At 38.8% G+C, this 18678-nt stretch overlaps 1 pseudogene; it reads left to right on the forward strand.

The window, feature by feature from the left end:
• Positions 1-2419: 2419 nt before the first annotated feature.
• LOC122451702 lies at positions 2420-2973 on the forward strand (annotated as a pseudogene).
• Positions 2974-18678: the final 15705 nt, after the last annotated feature.

An 18678-nucleotide genomic window follows, 5' to 3' on the forward strand; every position in this document is an offset into this window, starting at 1 on the left:
CTGATGCCTGCTATTTTCTCTTCATATTGATTTGAATTTTATAAACCACAGAACCAGATCAAATGACTTTGATCTTTCCTGTTCATTCGTTCACTGTGGCATACAGTCATACTCATATAGACTTGAAAATAGATTGGCAGATAACAGAACATATGTTACTATTAAAATGTATAGGTTTGGTTCGAATTAATCTACAGATTGATCTTCTAAGTTGCTTCAAGTCATGTCTGACCCTTTGTGACCCTATGGACTGTAGCCTGGCAGTGTCCACGGGATTCTCCAGGCCAGAATACTAGCTCCCGACTTCTGATATTTGGGGCCCACTTTTATATTTTAGGGAAAGTGAGATTTTTTTTTTCATTTATTTTTATTAGTTGGAGGCTAATTACTTTACAATATTGTAGTGGTTTTTGTCATACATTGACACGAATCAGTTCTAATGAGATGGATGAAACTGGAGCCCATTATACAGAGTGAAGTAAGCCAGAAAGATAAAGACCAATACAATATACTAACGCATATATATATGGAATTTAGAAAGATGGTAACAATAACCCTATATGCAAAACAGAAAAAGAGACACAGATGTACAGAACAGAATTTTGGACTCTGTGGGAGAAGGCGAGGGTGGGATGTTTCGAGAGAACAGCATTGAAACATGTATATTATCTAGGGTGAAACAGATCACCAGCCCAGGCTGGATGCATGAGACAAGTGCTCAGGCCTGGTGCACTGGGAAGACCCACTTATATATTTTAATGCATGTTTTTAGTGGATCTTCCCGAGCTAGGAATCAAACCAGGGTCTTCAGCATTGCAGGGAGATTCTATACCAGCTGAGCTACAGGGAAGCCATTTCACTCTAATCGACAGAGGGCTGCCTGAAAAGAGAGTAGTCCATTTGTAAGCATGGATGATTTAATATCAACTTGTCTATTTTTTTTTCCTTAGGAAGTTCTAAAATACTGTAGGGCTTTGAAATCACATTGATGGGCTAATTTTTTTTAACAAGAAAGAAAATAGAAAGAACTAGCCTTGCCTATAAATAGGTATAAATAGGTATTCTGCTTTCCTCTAAGTAACTGTTTAAAGTATCTGGCTCAGAATTGAGTAAAAAAAAAATTATTTTTATGTCTTTGAGAAATAGTTAACAGTGTAGCTCAGGACCTCATCACGTCTTGCACTGGATTACTATAACAGCTTCTAACTTGATTCCAGACCACAGTTCTCATACCCTAGTCTCAATCTATTTGCCACACTCCTATTGGCACTGTCTTTCAAAAAACAGATCTGATCACCCCAATCCAATGGTTAAGACCCTTCAAAGGTTTTAGGAGTGCTTTTAGGAGAGAATGCCAAATTAGTGAGGCATACAAAGCTCTATCCTAGTCTTCCGTTTGCCGCACACTATTCTTCCTCGATATTCCACTCTATTCATGTCACTCGCTTGAATTTTTACTCAGCTGTGCCTCTCTACCATTGAACCAGCTGCTCCCAAACATATGATGTCACTACAGTAACTCCCTGCTCTTTCCATGGCTTGCTCCTATTCAGCTTACAGCTCATAGGCCACTTTCTCCAAAAACCAACACAAATTTTCTCATCTAGCAAGGATGACCTTCACAAGTGTTCCAGTAACACTTGTGCATATCTCCAGGATGACAGCTGTCACACAGCATTGCATTTTAATGACATGGAAGTCCCAAGAGACCACAGTTTTTCCTGAGTTTAACAAATATCCCAGCAGGTAGATGGTACTCAATGAAAACTGATCAAATTATGAGCAAAAGGATGAATGAAGGAATAAAATGTAGGGGTTTACATTACACTTTTTTTCTGGTTATACTTGGAGACACTGAAATCTTGAATTTGTGATTTTGAACAGATCTCAATTATCAGAAATTATTTTTTCTGTTTTTATATTTTGAGAGAACAAAGTAAATTTAAGAACCAAGTTGACTTCAAAGAAAGTTTAGGTGAGCTGAAAAGAGTTAAAGAATGCTCTTTTCATGGTTAGCACCACCATGACCCAATGTCTCAGGAAGTATCTGAATCATGTAGCAATCCAAAGCACCAGATGCTGAAAAACTGATCAATGTGCTTGTTCCTTGTCCATCTATCAGTCCCCACATGCCTGAGGGAAAGTCTCCCCCTCATCATTTTCCAAGGAACAGACTTAAGTATGCTCTGACAGGAGATGGAGAAGATCTGCATGTGCAACAGTTAAGATTGATGGTGGGGACACCCCTGGTGGTCCAGTGGCTAAGACTCCAGGCTCCTAACACAGGGGACCCTGGTTCAGTCCCTGGTTAGGGAACTAGATTCCACATGCCACAACTAAAACCCAGTGCAACCAAATAAATAAGCAAATACAAGAGGGAAAAAAAAAGATTGATGGCAAAGATCCAAACTGATATAACCTAACCTATCCTGCTGGCCTAATAGATGTCATCAGCCTTAACAAGACAGAGAGAATTCCCCCTCTCTTCTGTGACACCAAGGGTCACTTTACTATTGATTGTAGTCCACCTGAGGAAGCTAAGTACAAGTTGTACAAAGAAAGAAAAACCGTTGTGCACACAAAAGGAATCCCTCATCTGGTAACTCATGATGCTCATACCACCTACCTCCCTGATCCCCTCATCAAGGTGAATGACACCATTCAGATTGATTTGGAGACAAACAAGATTTACCCATTCCACCAAGTTGAACACAGGTAACCTGAATATGGTGACCAGAGGTGCTAACCTGGGAAGAATTGGTGTGATCACCAACAGAAAGAGACCTCCTGGTTCTTTTGATATGGTTCATGTGAAAGATGCCAAAGGCAACAGCTTTGCCATCCAGTTCACCAACATTTTTGTTATTGGCAAAGGCAACAAACCACAGACATCTCTTCCCCGTGGAAAAGGGATCCATCCCACCATTGCTGGATGAGAGAAATAAAAGACTGGCAGTCAACAGGGTGAAGTGATCTCTAGGTTATGTGATTGGAAAGATCTTTATACTTAACTGAAGACAATATGGCATGATTTGAAAATACGTGGGTTATTTTCAAATGTCTTTGGATAATTGATTTCTAACATAATTCCACAGTGATAAGAGAACAGACTCTGTATGATTTCATCCTTTAGACCTTTAGACCATGAAATTTTTGCACCTTGTTTTCTGTCTCTGGATATGTCTCCCAGCTTACAGTCCATGGAAACTTGAATAGAACTTGTATCCTGCTGTTGTGTGAAAGTTATATAAATCTTAGTTATGTTGAATTGGTTCTTTTCAGGTCTACTATATCCTTCTACTTCTCTGTATATTCATTCTATTAATTTTTGAGTTTGATACTGAAACTAAAACTAAAAATTTATCTACTTAAAAAATAATTGTACTATATAGTGGAACTATATGTAACCTTATCTTGTATTCTCCAAGTCTCCTGTAAATGTGTTACCACATTTTCACAATTTAAAAAAAAAATTTAAATAAAATGGAGAACCAGCAGGGACCTGCTGTGTGGCGAGGGGAATTCTGTTCAGTATAATGAAGCAACCTAAATGGGAAAAGAATTTGAAAGAGAATAGATCCTGGTGGGCTGCCGTCTATGGGGTCGCACAGGGTCCGACACGACTGAAGTGACTTAGCAGCAGCAGCAGATGCATGTATATGTATAACTGAATCACTTTGTTGTATAGCTGAAACCAACACAACATTGTTAATCAACTCTACTCCAATATACAATTAAAAGTTGGGACTTCAAAAAAAGATAATGTGGTGTGACTAATTATTAATACAATCATCATTCAAATGATTTTGTGACCCTTTCCACTGTGTACATTATCTTGAACAACCCCAAGCATCTAAAATAAAGATGCCAACTTTAATTTGTAACCAGTAAAGATCCTTTAATTATTCCATAAACTTTCAGGATAAAATTATTTTAAATTCACTTGAATACAAAACAGTTAACATAAGTGATCTTCTTTAGAATTTTTGGTAAAAAGTATTTTATTAACTTGAACTAGCAAGAGGGTTTACAAATCCCCCTCAGATTTGTGATTTTTACATGTGTTTTCCTTCATTCCTGCATGTGTATTGATGGTTCAAAAGCCCAGTCTTTAACTCCAGTGGCAATAAATTCAACTTTAGTCTGAATTTGTACTTCCTGACATCTTCCACCCAGTCTCCAAGAGATAAAAACAGTGCTTGAAATTTAGCCTTCTATGTAGAAGAAAGTCTATAGTGTGATATGAAGTGCAACAGAATCTCTAACCCCCAAAATGCTTCCCTTTCCACCCCCTGCCTTTATCAGTAAATATCTGAAGCTGTTATATCAAACAGAAACATGTAACAAGAGAGAATAGTTTTAAGATGTCAAAGGGAATCATCCACTGACTTAAATTTACTCTGCCTATTATGTTTCCCTTTCTGCCTTATTTTCCAGGAAGTTCAGAGTCAAATTTATTATTTAGTTGTGGTAAGATCAGCCCTGGGTGTTCTTTGGAAGGACTGATGCTGAAGCTGAAACTCCAATTCTTTGGCCACCTGATGCAAAGAGCTGACTCATTTGAAAAGACCCTGATGCTGGGAAAGACTGAGGGCAGGAGGAGAAGGGGACGACAGAGGATGAGATAGTTGGATGGCATCACCAACTCAATGAACATGAGTTTGGGTGAACTCCGGGAGTTGGTGATTGACAGGGAGGCCTGGTGTGCTGCGGTTCATGGGGTCACAGAGTTGGACACAACTGAGCAACTGAACTGAAGACTTTTCTACTTCCTGCTTCAGTTAGAAGACCCATCCCTTTTTCAAAATTTTATGGACAATATGTGGCCTCCCAAAGTCACATGTTGAAGTCCTAATTCCCCACTGTGTCTATATTTGGAAATAGGGTGCTCTAAGGATGTAATTAAGGTTCAGTTTAGTTCAGTTCAGCCACTCAGTCATGTCCAACTCTTTGCAACCCCATGGACTGCAGAATGCCAGGCTTCCCCGTCCATCACCAATTCCCAGAACTTGCTCAAACTCATGTCCATGGAGTTAGTGATGCCATCCAACCATCTCATTCTCTGTCATCCCCCTCTCTTCCTGCCTTCAGTCTTCCCAGTATCAGGGTCTTTTCTAATGAGTCGGTTCTTCACTTCAGGTGGCCAAAGTATTGGAACTTCAGCTTTAGCATCAGTCTGTCCAATGAATATTCAGGACTGATTTCCTTTAGGATGAACTCTTTGCAGTCCAAGGGATTCTCAAGAGTCTTCTCCAACACCACAGTTCAAAAGCATCAATTTTTCAGCACTCAGCCTTCTTTATGGTCCAATTCTCACATCCATACATGACTACTGGAAAAACCATAGCTTTGACTAGATAGACCTTTGTCAGCAAAGTAATATCTCTGCTTTTTAATTTGCTGTCTAGGTTGGTCATAGCTTTTTTTCCAAGGAGCAAGTGTCTTTTAATTTCATGGCTGCAGTCACCATCTGCAGTAATTTTGGATCCCAAGAAAATAAAGTCTGTCACGGTTTCTATTGTTTCCCCATCTATTTGCCATGAAGTGATGGGACTGGATGCATGTCCCTTGTTGTAATTAAGGTTACATGAAATCATAAGGGTGGGGCCCTGATCCTATAGGATCAGTGTCCTTACAAGAGAGATACTAGAGAGATGGTTACTCTCCTTCCCTATCTCTCTTTGCACACACACCAAGAAAAAGCTATACGAGAACACTGCAAGAAGGCAGCCAGAAAGAGAACTCTCACCAGAAACCAAATGAGCTAGAACGCTGATCATGGACTTCCAGGCTCTAGAACCATAAGAAAATTAATTTCTGTTGATTAAGCCACCCAGTCTACAGTATGCTCAAGATGACTATTGTACACATGATGCCTGTCTTCTCTTTTTATCTGACTCTTCACTGTTTATCTGGAACCCTGTCTCTCATTCCTGGTCACCACAAACTCTGCTGGGCTGCATCTCCCATCATCCATCTACCAGTCATGAAAACTGAAAAAAATAGTTCACAAACTGAATGAAATTAAGAAGGATAGTAACTCAGCACAGTAATTTGGGGCCTACCCACAAACCATACTTGTAAACTTAAAATCAACCTTGTTTATTACTTTTCTAGAGTCCCTTTGTAACTTTGTAAAAAGCAATGATGACCTTTTTTTTCTTGTAGTGTCCAGTTTTATAAGTGATGTTTCTGTAAAACTAGTAAAATTGACAAGTATGATACTATGGTTTGATTTCATGGGATGGTGTGTTACTCCTTTCCTATTTTCTTTTCATGTTTTCCTGTGCTTATTTTTTTCTAATTTTTAATATGATCCACCACCCAGCCCCACTCCACCATTCTCAAGATTTTCCCTCCTAACAGAGTCAGCAAATGATCTCAGTATTACCTGTATCTTTGATATCATTCAACTTAATCTGCGAAAACTGTTTTCTTCTCATAAGACATACTCCAGATAGCCTATAAGCCTTATGAACTGCAGTCTCTTCTAAGGAATGTACACATGTTTACAGCATAGCAAGGCTAGTAGTAATCAGCTAATAGTTTTTGTGTCAAGAAAATAAACTCATTAAGATAACAAGTTTCCACTACAGCTCACATGTTGAAAACTGTCTTTGAAAATTCTCCTTATGGCTTCCCTGTTGACTCAGCAGTAAAGAATCTGCCTCCAATGTAGGAAATATGGGTTCAATCCCTGATCCGGGATGATCCCACATGCCTCAAGGCGATCAAGCCCAAGTGCCACAACTACTGAATCTGTGCCCTAGAGCCACGAAACTGCAATAACTGAAGCCTGAGCACCCTAGAGCCTGTGCACTGCAACTAGAGAATAGCCCCCACTCACAACTAGAGAAAAGTCCAAACAGCAATCGAGACTGAGCAAAGTCAAAGCTAAATAAAGAAAATTTTAAAAAATTATCTTTATAAGTTAAAATAGTTTGTATTTGTACTGAATGAAAATTTGTGTTATTGGAATATTTGAGAAAAATCCACTTAGACATTTTTTCTTCCTTAGGTGAGGAAGTAAAGAAATAACATTTATGTTTTCAAAGTTGTATTTGGTCATTTTTACAAAAGTGGTGGAACTTTGTTGATTTCTGTGTGGATAGACTTCAGTGTGAAATAATTTTAATGAAAAACAGGAAAAATAATAAGCTAAAATTAAATGTGATTTGGAAATATTTTATGAGCAAGTAAGACATATTCTCACAGCTCCCCCAGATACACTTGTCAAGATTAACCTCCTAGGCATTTAGACATTCAATAAAGTTAATTGACTCAAGATGTAATAGTGACTAACTAAAGAATGACCATTTTCACTTAGCTGCCAAGCATGGATATAGTGTTCCTCTGTACAGGGTACTGGGCTTCCCAGGCGGTGCCAGTGGTAAAGAACCTGCCTGCCAATGCAGGAGACATAAGAGATGCAAGTTTGATCCCTGGGTCAGGTAGATCCCCTGCAGGAGGGCATGGCAACCCGTTCTGGGGTTCTTGCCTGGAGAATCCCATGGACAGTGGAACCTTGTGGGCTACGGTCAATAGGGTTGCAAAGAGACACGACTGAAGTGACTTAGCAAGCAAACGGGGTACTAGAAAAGACCATTGTTCAGGAGAGTGAGCACAGATCTCACTTCTTTAAGAATTAAAGTACTTAGTGTTTTCTAGAAATGCCTTGAAAGAACTTACCAGGCCTGACAAGCATGGTGTTCCAAGGACTCCCATATACAGAACTTTCTAGTTTACTATCTCACAATCCTATCACAGAACCTACTTTCCAGCACAACTAAACCTCTCCTTGTCCACACTAATGTCTTCCACCCAACTTATGCCCTATATTATCCTGTTTCCTTCATAATACTTAACACTGTCTGAAATTATCTAATCTATTTACCATCTTTCCCTTGTCCCTCACAGTGAAAGTCACATGAAAACAAAGATTTTTCCTTGTTTAGCGCTGAGTATCCAGGGACTAGGACAGTGTTTGTCACACAGTATGTACTCTATAAATATTTATAGAATGAGTGAATGAAATACTTCTTATAAACATTTGAACTTCATTGCCTCTGTGTCTTAGCATGTAAAGCTTCCTCCATCAAGAATGCCTGTACTTTCCTTCCACTATACATCTTCATGGTCCAATTAAAGTTTTATAGCACTCAGGCCTGTGTCGGAGGTGACAGTGTGCAAGCTTCAGCTGTCTTCAAAGAGTGGAATATATTTGAGGAATCACCGATTGATATGCTCTTTTCACATGCACAGACCCACCAGTGCTCATGCACACACACATACACACACACACACACACACTCTAGCACAGTATCACTTAGGAAGCATTTATTACATTAATTAATGAGACTAACTTAACATTCAAGTTCTAAATGTGATTTTATCTTAGCTAGAAATAGAACAAGAGAAGTGAAACCATCATTTGGTTAGTGCTGTGGCATGGCAGGAGAAATATATCAATTATGTATGTTTGATCCACACAGAAACAGCAAGGGTGGTGAAATTCTGATGTAAATTCAGACCATCAGTTAATAAGCCTTTGTTCAGTTATCCCCTGCCCTGCTCATGGGAGATATCCAGGATTCCCCATGGCATTGCATGTGAGTTTGGAAAGAAGAAAAAATATAGTCTTCCCAAATCTACATAAATCTTCAGGGGCCTACTGTCATGGGTTTATGTCAGGCTGACCTCTGTTTTGCCCTGCTTAGAGAATCCAACGTGAATGGGTCAGTCATGATTTATGAAGGCAGAAAGAGAAACACATATGTTCATCTCTTGGACTGAAGGATTTTACCAGGTCAGCCATGCTAGTCCCACTCATTTTTCCAACCACCAGATTCTCTTTTCTCATTCCTCTCTCTCCACACATAGTCTAACAGCCTATTCAATAATAAGTTTTTTCAACTACACTCTAAGAACTATAAGGACTTGTAATGACAGTGAGTACTCTGACTATGAGAAAGTCAATGTTTAATCTCATCTTTTTCTCTTACCTCTATGCTCATTCTTTGCCTTATAACACAGAAATTTGTCCTTTTAATTTATTTTCTGTGTAAGATCTCTGGCTGGGTATAGAGGTAAATGTAATCTGCAGATGATAATATAGTTAGTACATTTTGTTTTTTGACATGTGTATTACAAATTGCCAATGATTCCCAAGATTCATTTTGTGATATCCTGGCTATAATATCCCAAAAGGTATCATAAAATTCTCAAAACTAAATTAATTTGGATTTACCATTAAATTTCTGAAGTAAATATGGAACAATAGCATTTCTTGACACAAAACATAACAAAGTTGTTCTATCTCCAAACAGATTAAGAACTATTTATTGTTCTCAGAGACAGATTCAGTTCATTTCATGAATATTGGTTACTGAGCACAAAGTTTAGATGTGTTCTGATGATAACAACTGAATTCATGTTTGTTGCATTCAAAATCTTTTTATGTCAAAATACTTACTCATCTTTAAGCCTTTGGAATTAGAAACCTGATGTGTGTGGGAAGGCTACATGGACAACGATTAGGAGTTGCACCAAGTTACTCCCAGGCTTTAAGTTGGCTTTCTAACGTTAAAAAACAGTACAAGAATTACCTTGTAGTCCAGATAGAGCGATACATATTTATTGAAACCAATCCATTTTACTTATGCTGGTGAGAGTGAAACATGAGTATGACTTACTCACGAGACTGCCTTTAAACGTGGTTGAAAACATCCTATACAAATTGGGACATGACTTGGAAACAAGAGGAGGAGATAGGGAAAGGTTATTTGCATAGCCTCAGTCCCAAATGCACATGCATAGAGTTGGGAAGTATTTTGCTTGGTACCAGTACACTCAACACAAATAACACTTGCTGTTGTTGTTATTCAGTTGCTAAGTCATGTCTGACTCTTTGTGATCCCATGAACTTTAGGCACTCCAGGCTCCTGTCCTTCACTATGTCCTGGAGTTTGCTCACATTCACATCTATTGAGTCAGTGATGCTATCTAACCATCTCATTGTCGGTCACCACTTTCTCCTCCTGCCCTCAATCCTTCCCAGCATCAGGGTCTTTTCCAATGAGTCAGCTTTTCGCATCAGGTGGCCAAAGTACTGGAGCTTTAGTATCAGTCCTTCCAATGAATATTCAGGGTTGATTTCCTTTAAGATTGACTGGTTAGATCTCCTTGTTGTCTAAGGGAATCTCAAGAGTCTTCTCCAGCACCACAGTTTGAAAGCATCAATTCTTTGGCACTCATGCCTTCTTTATGGTCCAACTCTCACATCCATCCACACATGACTACTGGAAAAGCCATCGCTTTGACTATACGAACATTTGTGGGCAAAGTGATGTCTCTGCTTTTTAATATGCTGTTTAGGTTTGTCATAGCTTTTCTTCCAAGGAGCAAACATCTTTTAATTTCATGGCTGTAGTCACCATTTGCAGAGATTTTGGAGCCCAAGAAAAAAAATCTGTCACTGCCTCCATTTTTAACCTTCTATTTGCCATGAAGGGATGGGACCAGATGCCATGACCTTAGTTTTATAATGCTGAGTTTTGAGCCAGCTTTTTCACTCTCCTCTTTCACCCTCATCAAGAGACTCTTTAGTTCCTCTTCACTTTCTGTCATTAGAGTGGTATCATCTGCATATCTGAGATTGTTGATTAATAATATTTCGAACTTAGTATTTATTCAGTAATTAGCATGTGTCAGGAATTGTTCAAAGTCATTTAACATGTTAATCCTTTAAGTCTCTCAGCAGATAGTAGGGGGTAGGCTACTTTTATTGCTTTCAACATTCTACAAATAAAGAAACAGACACAAAAAGAATAAGTAACTTGCCCCTGTACATGAGAGGTTGCATTTTTGCTAACAACCTCAAAGATGCAGGAGACTAATCTAGACCAAACTAATGTTAACAAGAAGAGTACAATACCTGCATCATCACTGAAGGAAGACATTCCACAATTACCAAAATAAGAAGCCATATAAAATCATGCAGAAAAAAACATGTATTTGTTGTGGACAAATCAAATTACTAAGAAACTCGGTAAATACTATAGTGATGAATTTTCCTCAGTTATATTTAAGGGGGAGTTAGATACACCCTTCTCAGCATGTCAGCTGCAAACAAGTATGCTAGAAAGAAAATGAACAAATGTCAAGTATTACCATTAGGTATCACTGAACAAATGTCACCATGATCATGAAGGCAGCAGAGGTTTTTCAAATTATCTTCATTACTCCTTCAAAGTCATTCATTTCTTAAGAATAAAGTCCTACCACAAGTCCACCACAAAACCTCCATCAGTCAGTGTGAGAGGCTATAAGAAAGAGTAGATCTCTGTTACTAGTTAATTACATTCTTTGTTTTTGTACTGTGTCAAGTAAAATGAATGAAATGAAATGCTTGCCTGATGAGATACAGATTTGATATTGTGGTCAAGATCATATAAAAGGCACCATTTCTAATCTATTCATTTACTTAGCAGATCACTTGGACAATTACATAGACTTAATTAAAAATTCTGGCACCTAAGAACTATAAATATATCATTAATATTGATTTATTTTTATAAAAAGAACACAAAAGTAAAAATTGAACTAACCTACAAATGAGAAAATAAATGATATAAACATATTTATTCATCTAGAAGCAATATTATGACACCTGGAGATATGCAGAACATTTAATAATAATTTCAAATAACTTCCCTGCCCATGGTCCATGAGTTGCTAATAAAAATTATGTTTCAAAAATTTTTCTTCAAAATATGAATGGATAAAGATGCGTGTGTGTATGTGTGTGTATATATATATATATATAATTGTTTAGTTGCTAAGTCATGTCCAACTCTTTTGCAGCCTCATGGACTATAGCCACATATACACATATATATGTGTGTGTGTGTGTGTACTTGTGTGTTCAGTCCCCCAGTTATATCCAACTGTTTGTGATCCCATGGACTGTAGCTCCTCTGTCCATGGAATTTTCCAGGCAAGAATACTGGAGTGGGTTGTCTATCCTATATGTTATATTGTCACTGTTGTTCAGCCGCTCAGTCATGTCCAACTCTTTGTGACCCCATGGATTGCAGCACACCAGACTCCCCTGTCCCTCACCATCTTCCGGAACTTGCTCAAACTCATATCCATTGAGATGGTGATGCCATCCAACCATCTCATCCTCTGTTGTCCCCTACTACACCTATCTTCAATCATTTCAGCATCAGGACATTTTCTAATGAGTCCGCACTTCGCATCATATGGCCAAAGTATTGGAGCTTCAGCTTTAGCATCAGTCTTTCCAATGAATATTCAGGACTGATTTCCTTTAGGATTGACTGGTTTGATCTTCTTGCAATCCAAGGGACTCTCAAGAGTGTTCTCCAACACCACAGTTCAAAAGTGCCAATTTTTCCACACTCAGCCTTCTTTGTGGTCCAACTCTCACATCCATACATGACTACTGGAAAAACAATAGCTTTGACTATATGGATGTTTGTCAGCAAAGTAATATCTCTGCTTTTTAATATGCTGCCTAGGATTGTTATAGTTTTTCTTCCAAGGAGCAAGTGTGTTTTAATTTCATGGCTGCAGTCACCATCTGCAGCGATTTTGGAGCCCAAGAAAATAAAGTCTCTCACTGTTTCCACTGTTTTCCCATCTACCTGCCATGAGGTGATGGGACTGGATGCCATGATCTTAGTTTTTTGAATGTTGAGTTCTAAGCCAACTTTTTCACTCTCCTCTTTCACTTTCATTAAGAGGCTCTTTAGTCCCTCTTCACTTTCTGCCATAAGGGTAGTGTCATCTGCATATCTAAGGCTATTGATATTTCTCCTGGCAATCTTGAAGCTTCTGCTTCATCCAGCCAGGTGTTTCTCATGATGTACTCGGCGTATAAATTAAATAAGCAGGGTGACAATATACAGCCTTGATGTTCTCCTTCCCAATTTTGTACCAGTCCAGTGTTCCATGTCCAGTTCTAACTGTTGCTTCTTGACTGGCATACAGATTTCGCAGGGGGCAGGTAAGGTGGTCTGGTATTTCCATCTCTTTCAGAATGTTCCACAGTTTGTTGTGATCCACACAGTCAAAGGCTTTAGCATAGTCAGTGAAGCAGAAGTAGATGTTTTTCTGGAACTCTCTTGCTTTTTCGATGATCCAACAAATGTTGGTAATTTGATCTCTCATTCCTCTGTCTTTTCTAAAACCAGCTTGAACATCTGGAAGTTCTCAGTTCATGTACTATTGAAGGCTAGTTTGGAGAATTTTGAGCATTACTTTGCTAGCATGTGAAATGACTGCTATTGTGTGGTAGTCTGAGCATCCTTTGGCATTGCTTTTCTTTGGGATTGGAATGAAAACTGACCTTTTCCAGTCCTGTGGCCACTGCTGAGTTTTCCAAATTTGCTGGTGTATTGAATGCAGCACTTCCACAGCATCATCTTTTAGGATTTGAAATAGCTCAACTGGAATTCCATCACCTCCACTAGCTTTGTTCATAGTGATGCTTCCTAAGACCCACTTGACTTCGCATTCCAGGATGTCTGGCTCTAGGCGAGTTATCACACCATAGTGTTAATCTGAGTCATTAAGATCTTTTTTGTATAGTTCTTCTGTGTATTCTTGTCACCTCTTTTTAATATCTTCTGCTTCTGTTAGGCTTATTCACTTCTGTCCTTTATTGTGCCCATCTTTTCATGAAATGTTCCCTTGGTGTCTCTAATTTTCTTGAAGAGATCTCTAGTCTTTCCCATTCTATTGTTTTCCTCTATTTCTTTGCGTTGATCACTGAGGAAGGCTTTCTTATCTCTCCTTGCTATTCTTTGGAATTCTGCATCCAAATGAATATATATTTCCTTTTCTTCTTTGCCTTTCACTTCTCTTCTTTTCTCAGGTATTTGTAAGGACTCCTCATGCAGCCATTTTGCCTTTGTGCATTTCTTTCTCTTGGGGATGGTTTTGATCACATCCTCCTGTACGATGTTAGGAACCTCCATCCATAGTTCTTCAGGCACTCTGTCTATCAGAGCTAATCTCTAGAATCTATTTGTCACTTCCATTGTATAATCGTAAGGGTTTGATTTAGGTCATACCTGAATGGTCTAGTGGTTTTCCCTACTTTCTTCAGTTTAAGTCTGAATTTAGCAATAAGGAGTTCATGATCTGAGCCACAGTCAGCTCCTGGTCTTGTTTTTGCTGACTGTATAGAGCTTCTCCATCTTCAGCTGCAAAGAATATAATCAATCTGATTTCAGTATTGACCATTTGGTTATGCCCATGTGTATAGTTGTCTCTTGTGTTTTTGGAAGAGGATGTTTGCTATGACCACTTCGTTCTCTTGGCAAAACTCTGTTAGCCTTTGCCCTGCTTTATTTTGTATTCCAAAGCCAAACTTGCCTGTTACTCCAGGTATTTCTTGGCTTCCTACTTTTGCATTCCACTCCCCTACGATGAAAATGACATGTGATTTTGCATATATATATATATGCATATTTACAATGGAATATTACTCAGCTTAAAAAAGAATGAAACAATACCATTTGCAGGAACATGGATGCACCTAGAGGTTACCATACTAAGCAACATCACAACGATAAAGACAAACATATGATATCATTTATATGTGGAATCTAAAATATAACACAAATGAACATATCTACAAAACAGAGACTGACTCACAGATATAGAGAACAGGCTTGTGGTTGCCAAGGGGGATGAGAGGTGGAGGAGGGAAGGATTGGAAGTTTGTGATTAGCAGATGCAAACCATTATATTTATAATAATAAAGGACTAGGTCCTGCTGTATAGCACAGGGAACTATATTTAATATTCTATGATAAACCCTAATGGAAAGAAATATGAAAAAGGATATATGTATAACTAAGTCACTTTGATGTATAGCAGACATTAACACAACATTATAAATCAACTATACTTCAATAAAAATATTTTAATTGCATTTCTTTATTATTTTTATTAAAGCTTCAGCTGCAGTGTGCAGCATTTACTATGTTGCCCATGTCAGTGATTATATAAACTAATAAAAGTATTAGACAATAATATTTTATTATTAAAATTCATTAAGATAATATGCCATTATTCTGACATACAGTTCTTTCCAAAAATAATTTAAAGGTTATAATAATGCTGAATTATAGGATATGACAATTAGGACAGGAGGAACAGTGCATCCAGATTAAACTGCCTGAACTAAATGTTATGTTATAAAATCTTTCTGAGGATACAAATGCACTTCATTCATTCAACAAATATTTACTGTCTGAGCCACCAGAGAAGCCCTATTCTACAAATATTTAAATTGAATACCTATAAAAGTAAAATATGTTATACTATCAACTTTCAATGTGTATTAATGTTATTTATTATATTTTTATGCAGTCTACTGTAAGTATGATAAACATTGTTCTTCTTAGATATATTCAATAAATTCAATTATGAAACTCTGAAAAAATTCCATATAGTTCTCTCAAAATGTCTCTGGGATCAATTTTTCTTTGTAAAAATACACCTTAAAAAATTTGAAGTAGGAACTCCCTGATGGTCCAGTGGTTAAGACTGTGCTTACACTGCCAACCGTCCCGGTTTGATCCTTCATTGGGGAACTGCAAGCCACACAGTGTGGCCAAAAAAACATCAGGGCAATGGGCCACATCAATTTCCTTGCTCCCAAATGTTTCAAAGGAAAAAAATTACCATGCTATACTTGAACTTTTCTCTGTGAGATTTCTTTTTCAAAATAGATTTTTAAAAAATATGGATAAAGGATAAAAGACAGGCTAGAGATTGCATTCTTTGAGACTTTGGAGTAGTTTTACTATAGAATTAAGCCTTGAGGCTCTAAGCTTCTTGCTCTGCCTTCCACTTGATAAATCCTTTTCCACTTCAGGGCCTTTGTGCTTGCATTCCCACTGCTAGAAATCCCTGATTATGTCCATGGCTTTGTTCCTCACTGCACTCAGGTCCTTGCTCAAACATCATCTCCTCTGGCAGTACCTTCCTCCATCACTCTCCATCCTTTCCCGGCTGCAGTAGACTGTTACTTGAATCTGCTTTGGACCTTTGTGCTTCAAATAACAAAAAGAAATTAATGTGTAATAGACTCAGCATTAAGATGGCTCCATGACATGGATCCTGAAACAAATTACAGCATTACTCATCTTTATACATGAATAGAGATTCTATTTTCAGATATAGTGACATTTACTGGTTTGAAAACTATTTTCATCTTAATATTAAAGAACATTACTTTTGTTAAAAAATCTCTTGAAGGTCTGATGACATTTGCTGATTGAATTTGAAGTCAAGTACAATGAGATGTTCCCTCCCAGGCACTATGAATGTCAGTTTTAAAGACAGACAGACCTGGCTTCAGATCTCAGGTCTGCAGCTAACTAGCTACGTGAGCATAATCAAACTATTCTCATTAAAACCACCAGAAACCTTCTTTTGATTTAATCTAATAGACACTTTTCTGTTCTTACATGATTGGTTCACTCAGTCATTTGATAAAGATGACTTTTCTTTTTCCCAGAAATTTTGTTTTCTTTTTACATTTTTAGCTGCTCCATATCAGCCACCTTTGCAGACTCCTCCTTTCTTCGTCTTTCAGATATTTATGTTCCTCACAAATCTGAATGAGGCCCTTTTTTCACCTTGCGCTCCATCCTTTCCCAGTGCTCTCATCTGCTCTCAGGCTAAGATGTCCAATGTACCAGCTTAGCTTTAAGTTCTCTCTTAAAGGCCGAATACAGGTATACAACTATCTAATTGATACCATCATGTAAATTTTCCAGAGAGACTTCAGATGAATTACGTCCAAACCAGAACTTGGCATTTCCGTCACACAGACTGACATGCTCTTGCTTGCTGTGCTAACGAAGGCACTTCGCCCACCTCATAATCCTACTTTTTCCTCTGCTGGTTCTCACCTCCACTCCCCATTCTCTGTGTGCTGGGGCACCTCAGTCGTGTCTGACTCCATGCGACCCCACGGACTGCAGCCCGCCAGGCTCCTCGTCCATGGGATTCTCCAGGCAAGAATACTGGAGTGGGTTGCCGTGCCCTTCTCCAGGGGATCTTCCAGACCCAGGGAATAAACCTGCGTCTCTTATGTCTCCTGAATGGGCAGGTGGGTTCTTTATCACTAGCGCCCCCTGGGAAGCCCAGTCACCAAATCCTGTCACAGCTTCCTCCCGTGTGGCTCTCAAATCTGTCCACGTCCTGTCACTCTCACTGTCATTGCGCTTGTTCAGGGGAAAAGGCACCTCTGTCCTGGATCACCCCTAGAGAATAGATGCTTAAATCTGCAGCACTGCTGTAAGAAATAGTTAATGAGCAACTTCAAGTATTTGGAGTAAATTAGACAGAGGATGAGATGGCTGGATGGCATCACCGACTCGATGGACATGAGTTTGAGTAAACTCCGGGAGTTGGTGATGGACAGGGAGGCCTGGCGTGCTGCGATTCGTGGGGTCGCAAAGAGTTGGACACACTGAGCGACTGAACTGAACTGAACTGAACGGAATGTTTTACTTTAGCGGTTTCTGACTCTCAGGGAAGGTGAAAGTACCTCAAAAGGCCTTTTTTGGGGAATCAGAGACCAGGCGTCTTGATAAGATTGCTATATTAATTGAAGCTAAAGCAGAAAATAAAAGCATTTATCGACACTGACTTAATAACCAAATGACACTATACAAGTCCAAAAAAAACAAAACAAAACAAAACAAATTTAACCAATCTGATTCTACTTGGTCCAGCTGGTTAAACTGAAAATACTAACAGTTAAGATTTAACTGTTTAAGAGATTTAGAGCTAAATATATTTATAATAAAATGGGGCTGCTGCTGCTAAGTCACTTCAGTCGTGTCCGACTCTGTGCGACCCCATAGACGGAAGCCCACCAGGCTCCCCCGTCCCTGGGATTCTCCAGGCGAGAACACTGGAGTGGGTTGCCATTTCCTTCTCCAGTGCACAAAAGTGAAAAGTGAAAGTGAAGTCGCTTAGTCATGTCCAACTCTTAGCAACCCCATGGACTGAAGCCTACCAGGCTCCTCCGTCCATGGGATTTTCCAGGCAAGAGAGTACTGGAGTGGGTTGCCATTGCCTCCTCCGACAAAATATCCTGACCACATATGAAATGCTCTGGTTTTCTAAGAAGGAAGAAAACTTGACTTCTCTTCCCATAATCTGTTGGCTTCATACCCTCCAACCTCTCCCCCCAACACACAGAGACCACCCCCCGCTACAAAGTCCCTTTTACTTTTCTCCCCGGAGAGTCACCTTCAGTCTCTCTTAAGGCTGCTCTCTTCAACTACTCCTTGGTAATTTTTTCAGGTACATTCCTCTATTTTAGCCATGTCAACATAGAGAAGCAAATTTGGTGGGATTGTGAGCTAGTATCTGTGACACAGATTTCTCTCAGAAACCATTCCATTTCAGATCTTTATGTGGGCCTGACAGTTTCCACCATCATATTGAGAAGTTTACCTTTTATTGAGGAAATACTACATGCCAGACACTATGCCAGACACTAAATGCTTAGGATGCATCAATATTATTGCTAACATTACCCTTTAAGATTAGTCTGCTAGACCCAAAGTAGTCGAGTAACTTCCCAACTAAGCAGTTGCCAGGTTAGTCTAACTTTGAAGC

This window comes from Cervus canadensis, chromosome 13 (genome assembly GCF_019320065.1).
Source record: "Cervus canadensis isolate Bull #8, Minnesota chromosome 13, ASM1932006v1, whole genome shotgun sequence".
In the NCBI taxonomy this organism is placed as follows: Eukaryota; Metazoa; Chordata; class Mammalia; order Artiodactyla; family Cervidae; genus Cervus; species Cervus canadensis.